Source organism: Arachis ipaensis, chromosome B08 (genome assembly GCF_000816755.2).
Source record: "Arachis ipaensis cultivar K30076 chromosome B08, Araip1.1, whole genome shotgun sequence".
Classification (NCBI taxonomy): domain Eukaryota; kingdom Viridiplantae; phylum Streptophyta; class Magnoliopsida; order Fabales; family Fabaceae; genus Arachis; species Arachis ipaensis.
Genome location: NC_029792.2, coordinates 103,394,553 through 103,403,508, shown reverse-complemented (window position 1 = coordinate 103,403,508; position 8,956 = coordinate 103,394,553). Strand labels below are relative to the sequence as shown.

General features: G+C 32.5%; 1 non-coding gene across 1 annotated transcript; it reads left to right on the top strand.

Moving 5' to 3' along the window:
* Positions 2,048 to 2,120, top strand: TRNAR-CCU. The gene has a single exon. It is a non-coding gene; the product is annotated as a tRNA-Arg (tRNA).

The following is an 8,956-nucleotide window of genomic DNA, read 5'->3' as shown; positions in this document are numbered from 1 at the left end:
TATAATATAATATGAATAATAATAATAATAAAATATAATAAATCCAAACTGATCTAAAATAAAATATTAATTTTAGTCCAAACAAATTTTAAATAAAAAAACATAAAATAATCATAAATATTAATTTTTTTTTAATTCTTTAAAAGAAGTTTTAATATTCTAAAGTTTTAAGGAGTTCCCTAGTTTACTCTCTAATTAAATGAATATTGAACGGTAGATAATTAAAGGTACGTCTTTGAATTTTAGTTTGAAAATTTGTGACATGTCATTTTTTTAAGATTAGTAACCTGAACAGTGAACATTAGAACATGTAAGTTATGATCAGTTACATATAATTTAAGGTGGATATTACCATAAAGATTTTATTATTGTCTTTATATGAAGATGTTTTTTCGTACCATTAGATGATAAAATGTAGAATTATTCTCTACATACAAGTCATTTACACATACAAGTCTATACAAGTCATTTATATTGTATTGTTTAAGAATTTTTTATTTTTTATTTTATAAATTATTATTTTATTATTCATTTATTATGTTTATTGATAATAAAAAACAAAAACAATAACGAATTAGATCTTTCATTAATCGTAATAAATATTTTGACAATCTTAATCAATTAAAATTTTATTCTTAATTCGTTACATCCGTATAGATTTGTGAAATTATGTTTGTTAGATAATCAATCGATTGGATGCACAAAACAATTGATTAAATTTTTTGTTTTTCCAAAATTTAATCGATTAGAATCAATACATAATCAATTGAATTTTGCAAGGTATATGAATTTTTTCTTATTCAATGGATTGTTTATGTTACCCAATCGATTGAAGTCTTCAAAATAATACGAGGTCTCAATCTTATGCAACCCCTTACTAAACCTTATGCTCAACAATGTTAAAAAGAACCCATATTTTCTTACTATGTATAAAGTACCATCCAATTTTCATCTGCAAATTATTGACGACGAAAAAATTGATTATTCAAGCCTCAAAAAAAAAACTGTCTTTCTTTTAATAAGCCTAACCTTAAATCAGGCCTTCGTCATTATGCATGCACAGAATCAAGGCTTTGTCAAGTGAATTATTTGCATACTCAAGGTGGTGGTTGTCCAAGATTTAAATAATACTGGGAAGATTGGCAAGATGTTGCAAATGAATTCCTAGGTGGTGACTCTTTCTGCCTTCCAAAAACAAGCGAGTACTTCTTACGGGCCTTCATCCGCTATGAACCTGCAATGCATGTATTAAATTTCAATTCATTGGGTAACATAAACAATTTCAAAATTCAATCGGTTGTTTTGTGCATCCAATCGATTGATTATCTAACAGACACGATTTCACAAGTCTATATGAATATAACGAATCAAGGATAAAATTATATTGATTAGGATTGCCAAATATTTATTACGATTAATGAAAGATCTAATTCGTTATTGTTTTTATTTTTAATTATTAATAAACATGATAGATGAATGATAAAATAATAATTTATTAAAGTAAATTAATTATACTAATTATGTGTATTAATTAATTGATTTGATTAATTAATTAGATACTAAAATAATAAATTTACAAATAAAATAGACAACAAAGATATTTTCAATTAAAAAAAATTAGAATCCAGTAATTTTTAGTATTTTTTGTCATTATTTGACCAGTACAAATATTAAATTATCTTTAACCAATAAATTTTACTAATCATGTATGACTTTGAAAAATGTGGGTGCAAGCTCTATTAATTTATGTGTGTAAAATTTTAGTAAATATAGGTACAAATTATATGCTTCTTTATGTGCAAAACGTCTATAAATATGGGTGCAAATTATTGCGATCCAAAAAAAATATTTATTAGCCATGTAGCATTATTTTTTATTTAATAATTAAATTAAATCAAATCAAATTATAGATGGAACTAAATTCAAGTCATATAAATCAAGGACTAAATTAAAATAATTTCCTACTTATTTAAATTGAATGTAATAAATATAAAAAATAAACTTAAAACTAAAAGAAATAAATAAATAAGAATAGATTTGTTATGTAGCGCCTGTAGCTCAGTGGATAGAGCGTCTGTTTCCTAAGCAGAAGGCCGTAGGTTCGACCCCTACCTGGCGCGAATTTGTTTTACCTTTTTATGCTCTAATGCTTTTCTATAAACTGAAGCAACTCCCATCACCAACCAAACTAATAGGTCAATACATTAACTTTTGCATGTTTAGGACATACCCTACTTTGATTTCAAATGGTTATTCATTAGATTAGATATTTTCATATGAGTATACACATGTAGGGCAAGGATATATCGAAGAAGACTATTATATTATCAATACCACTTTTAATTCTTAACAAGTACATACAATTTTTTTATGCACTCGAAAATTACATTGTATATATCCTAAACTTAACTAAAAAAAGAAAAGAAGAAAAAGAAACGTATGAATTTTGCTATCTAAAAGCAATATATTTTTTTATTGATTTGTGCTACAAATAAAATAGAAGTTCACCAACTGCCACAAATTAAACAAGTTTGATGATATCTATCCTTTAAGGCCATGATATCAGCATATTATTGTCTCTTTGTATGTGAAGCTTTAGCATTTTGGAAGATCAGGAGGAGGTGGAAGCAATGACTCATTTGGTCCTTTCTCCATTGTCTACCACGAATGCCATCTTAAGTCCCCAGGTTGTGTGTACTCCCAAGTGACAATGGGGGAACCAAAACCCCTTCAAAATTCACACAACATTGTATCCAACAACAATTAATTAGCCAAAACAATCTAAATAGACCTAGCTACTATGATGATTAATTAGGCATACAAAATCGTTAATTAAAAAACCAGTGAAAAATCATTAAATCGGCCGTTTTTTACCTTGACCGAAAACTGACCGGTTGAAAGAAAACAATGTCGTTTGCTAAAAAAGAAAGGAAAATGTCTTTGTCTCATCAATCATCACTCTCAATTTCTCACTTTCTCTTCATTTCCCCCTCAAAAAGATCAAAGTTCTTCTTCTTTCCCCCAAAAAACCCTAGCCTCCTCCATCGCCACCGCCATTCTTCTCACTGTTGTCGTTCGTCGCGCCCAAGAGCTTCGTCTGTTCGTCATCCTCCAGCTTCTCTTCTCATTCCCATGTTCCTCGTCTATTCTTCTCGCTGCTCAATCGCGCTTTGCCCACTGTCCCTCGTCTTGCTCGTAGCTTAGTCGCTGTCGTGCTCTCCCTCGAAGGCAATGGCTGCTCGTTCGTCATGCCTCGTCTTTTTTTTTTTTCATCTTTTTTCACTCATCATATTAAAATACTAAATGATTAGCTTTAGCTTTGCTCACTACTGTAGTTCTTCGTTTTTTTTATTTTTTGTTCAGAAATCATATTGACAATCCTTATTGCTCACTGCTTAGTGTTCATTCCTCATTCCTCAATGTTCAGAAATCATTTTTTGTTCTACGTTTGTCAAAATTTTAATGGTTACTATTCTGAATCCGGTTTCCGAGTTCCTATCGAATCAGCTACAACCCAGATATCCAGACCCAACAAGCCTGACCACACCCTTATTTAAATTCAAATATTTTCCTTATCTTAGCTAACAAGATAAGATAAGATAATAACCGTAAATTATATAAAAGGAGTCAAGGACTTTTTCAGGTACGATATTTATTCCTAACCTTCACATACATCTCTTAGATTTATTTTGACTTGAACGGCGAAGTGTCTTTGCAGGTACCATCACCCGCCGTTCCAAAACTCCAACCCGTCACTGTCATGACCGACCAGTCCCCGTTCTCTCTCACAACCCTTACGAAAAGCATCTGGTACAGTTACTCTGAGTTTATTTTGTTCAAAAATCAATTTTTTTTTCTCAATGCTCATTATGAGTGTTTTATTTTTGTTTGAAAGTCGTACTCTGAAGAGATGATTGATTTTTTAGTGTTGTTTTATTTGCTTTAAGGTTATGTTTTGTGCTCAATTTTCATTTTTTAAAAAATTGTTTGAGCTATATAAAAATTAAAAAAGAAGAGTATCCCAACAACACTATTCTATTGATTGATTCTAGTTCCCCCACAAGCTTGAACAAAAAATAGAATTGAAGAGAAAAATCCTTCATTAATTTTTATGAAAAAATTATTCTAAAAGACCGTTAGATTCTTGATAATTTTGGTATTAAAATTTTTTTTTAATAATTAAATTTTTCTAACCATCCTTTAAAATAATTTTTCCTTATTTTATCATTGATATTTCTAGTATTGTACATTATTGTAATATGTTTGTTTGTTTATTTATTGAACTTTCACATAACTAGTTGTTTATGATCTCTTTTTCTTCAGAATAAATTATTACTATTTGAGCATATAAATACTTCATTTTAATTACTGAAACTTCCTTTATGATTTACATTGACAACTTTATTGAAGTAAAAAAAATGCAGTGCCATGGGTGTTGAAAAATTATAGAAAATTGAAAAAAATTTTCAATAATAATATAACAAGTAACTAATTAAACCTCTTTTTTATTAACTCGTACCCCTATCCTTTTCACATTAAAAAATATTAAACTTTGCAATTGAACATGCTTTTGAACTAATGGCAATTGATGCAATTCTTCGTATTTTATTTATTATTTTATTATAAAACGATTTTTTTTAGTAAACCAATAACTAGAATGGTTTATTGACCAGTCCAATTTTCAAAACCTTAAAAAATACCAAAATTTTAAAAATTGGATCGATTATCGAACTACTTTAGTTATTGGTTTACTAGTCCAACCGATCTAACCATAATTCAATCGAAAAAATCATTTTAGAATAAAATAACAAATAGATTATAAATAAACATCCTAAAATATAATTGTAATCTAATATAAATTTTAAAATATCTTCCAAACTAATACCATAAAACTAATACCGAGAAACCTATACCATGAAACTTAGACAAATAATCTCCATAACCTAAGAGAAATTAAGAAACCACTAGGAGACCAATAATAACAAATCAACCAATTGTAGTAGTTCATAACCCCATGCGACATATTAGAGCCAGTGAAATGGTTTCCTTTTATTTTTGGATTAATCTCTACATACAAGTGATTTTGTTATACAAGTCTTACAAGTCCTCTAATTGATATTACGCTCAAACGCGCTTGTTATGCATATATGTTTCACGCACCTCTAACAGATTTTTAATTTTTGAAAGGATTCCATTTCCTTTTTCAAATTTCTTGCCTTCTCTTTCTCCTTCTTCATTTACATGCTTTTCTCTCTCTATTCTCTTTCTTCGTTATTCTCAATTTCCACTATTTTTTGACATCAAGCTCTGAAATCGTTTTTGAAGATAATGAATAATTCAATTTCAGATTGTCAGATGAACCAGTGCGTGAACCTTGCCTGTGAAATTTGCTGTTAATTCTTCCTTGTTTGAATTGAATCTAATGTACTAGTTCTGATTAGAATTAATATAATCTTGTCCATTTTATATCAGACGTTCAGGTGTAGATCAGAAATATTTGGGTGTATTTTTATAAAAATTTTGGTGTATTTACAGTTTATGACTTTTCATCTGACGGAGGGTGAATTGTCTTATTCTTTTAATTGAATTGTTTTAGTTTCTGTTTAGTTATGATTCATGAATCTAGTTTTTGTTATTTTTTATGATGGTTTTATAGTTGTATTTGCATTCTATAGTTTATGCTTGTTTTAATATGGTGTATTTTGAGTGTATTTTGCAGCCCTTCTATGGTGTATTTTGGGTGTATTTTGCAGCCCTTACTGACTTTGGTGACTGATTTTAGTGTACACGTAATATAACTCATTTCTGTATCTGCAACAAATTTGGGTGTAAATACGAAGATAATTGGGTGTAAAACGAAGATATTTGGGTATATTTTTATTCTGATGAGTTCTGCATAATTCAGAACTCTTCTTCTTCCTCCTCCTCATCTTCTGCTGTTTCTTCTTTTTCATCTTCTTATTTCATATTCTCATAATTCTTTTTGGGAGAAAAAAATCAAACAAAGAAAAAAAATACATAATGTTGCAAAATCAAAAGAATAAAGAGGAGAAACACGACGATAAAGATAAAACACGCGAAGAAAAAGAAAGAGAAACACAAAGAAGGAGGAGAAGAAGAAGGAAGAAGAGGAGGAGGAGGAACGCGAAGAAAAATGACAATTGTAGTTTTCATCGAGGAAGAAGAAGAAGAGTCGTTCATAATGGTGAGTAGCGCGCTTTGGAAACAGCAAGTGGTTGAGTAACGTGCGTGTATTTACTCTTGAATGTGGGAGTGTAATGTGCGTGTGTTTTGTTGAGCTTGTGCCAACTTGTAACATTTATAAGCAAAAAAAGCTTGTATGTGTAACATATCTGTTTATTTTTTACCCCACTATACTTGTAAAGAGTACGGTAGTATGGTACATTACATTAATACATTGCAATACAAAGAACAAGTGGAAACTATAAAACAAATGATAATTACATTGAAATGCTCAAACAAAATAAGGATTCATCAAGTTCAATAGCACACTATAGCTACTTAACTATCTTTTAATTAGTCACAAAGCCAAGGCTTAATATTTCTATAAAAGATTCTTGGTCCATAAGTTGACCTAAAGATGAGAACAAGCAACGAAAACTGAAATCACAAAGAAATCACAAAACACTATGATCCATACCGAAGTACTCGGCTTCCAAAAGCTTTGACCGAGCTTAACCACAAACAGAAAAGATCGAATTTAAATTCTACAAAACTAATTGATAATAGATGAATCTTCCAAACTTACCGAGATATAAGGGAACAACAGAAAATATCCATAACAGCCCTACTATCAAGGTCAGTATAATAGCGAAATCACTAAGCTTTTCCGTCTATATAAGTCACCTCCTAACCCCACTAGGGGATACGATTTTCTCTTATCTCTCCTCATCTAAACACTGAAGAATAAAACACTTCAGCCCACATAAGACATCTATTTTATTCTCTCTTAAAGTATTTCTCATTGTCTTGTAATATTACTGACTTGGGCGTTGGAGTCCCTTTTGCAGGTTCCACGCCAACCACACCCCAGTTCCAGAGAGGACGTTCCAAGTTATAGAAGGACTACCTAGCCTGACTGTAGCCGAGTTATAAGTCGGAAGTCCACTCCAGAGCGGAATGTCGACGACGCTTCCAATAACGAAGGTTCTGGAGCAGGGGTATTACTCACCAACAAGGAAGATTTACAAGTCGAGCAATCCATCAGATTCACATTCCAGACAAGCAATAATCAAGCCGAATACGAAGCACTGCTCGCTGGACTAAGACTGGCGCAATCCCTTAACATTACCCACCTACAAGTATACTGCGACTCGCAACTCGTAGTGCAGCAGGTAACAGGCCACTTTCAGGTAAAGGATCAGCTACTAGAAAAATACCACAGCTCAGTAAATGAGCTCCTCACACACTTTCATTTTATACAAATCACACACATAACTCGGGAGCATAACACCCGAGCAGATGCACTCTCAAAATTAGCAACAACCAGAAAGCTTGTAACTGATTTTGCTATATCTCAACTAACACTCACGAATCCTAGCTTTAGTAGCAAATCAATATTTTCAGTAGTCGAGGAAGAAGACTGGAGGGCGCCATACAAGCAATACATACAATCAGGAAGGATCCCTTACCAAAACATTTAGAAGACGTGCAACATCCTTCACTATGATTGGAAACGAGCTATACAGAAGAGGGTTCTCCCAACCCCTTTTAAAATGTATAAACAAAGAAGAGGCCGAAGACACTATGAACGAAGCCCACGAAGGGATATGTGGCAACCACATAGGAGGACTAAGCCTAGCATCCAAAATAGCAAGAGCAGGATTCTACTGGCCATCCATGAAAAAAGACTACATCAATAAAGTCAAGAAATGCGACAGCTGCCAAAAGCACAGCTCGGCCATCCACAACCCGGCAGAGCAATTACACACCTTGGAGGTAAGCTGGCCCTTCCAAAAATGGGGGCTAGATATCCTCGGCCCTTTTCCAAAAGCACCAGGATAGGTAAAATACTTACTCGTAGCAATAGATTACTTCTCCAAATGGATAGAGGCAACTCCATTAGCAAAAATAGGAGTTGATAAAGTAAGATCTTTCATTTGGAAACACATCATTTGTCGCTTTGGTATACCACATCATATTATCACTGACAATGGTCGGCAATTTACCGACCAAAGTTTAGCTTCTTTTTTAAATGAATTCTAGATAAAACACCATTTCTCGTCAGTGGAATACCCATAGACCAACGGGCTCGTAGAGGCCGCCAACAAAGTTATTCTCAACTCTCTTAAGAAAAAACTCGGCAATGCAAAAGGAGAGTGGGCCGAGTTAATACCAGAGGTACTCTGGGGTTATAATACGACAATTCAATCCATAACACAAGAAACACCATTCAGACTGGTATATGGAGCAGATGCCATGATCCTAGTTGAGGTCTCAATAACGTCAACACGTAGAAATCAAATATCGACCGAACAAAATGACAACATCAGACGCACAGCGCTTGACACGATCGACGAAGACAGAGAGAAAACTCGAATAAAACAGCTCGCAATGCAACAAATAATTAGAAGAAAATATAACAAGAAAGTACAACCAAGAGCATTCCAGGAACAGGACCTCGTCCTCAGAAAAACAGAGGAAGCAAGAAGACAACATGCACATGGCAAACTAGCAACTTCATGGGAAGGACCCTACCGAGTTTTCAAAGTACTCGGAAAAGGAGCATACAAACTACAGACAATAGAAGGCGAAGAAGTCCCAGGAATCTGGAACATTTCCTCTTTGAAGTCTTACTTATCATAGAAGTGATATGAACATGAAGAGATACTATTTTTCCTACCCCCAGGATTTTTTCCACATAGGGTTTTGTCTGGAGGAGGTTTTAATGAGGTCCCTCACACCCATATCAAACAACATGTACAAACTATTCATA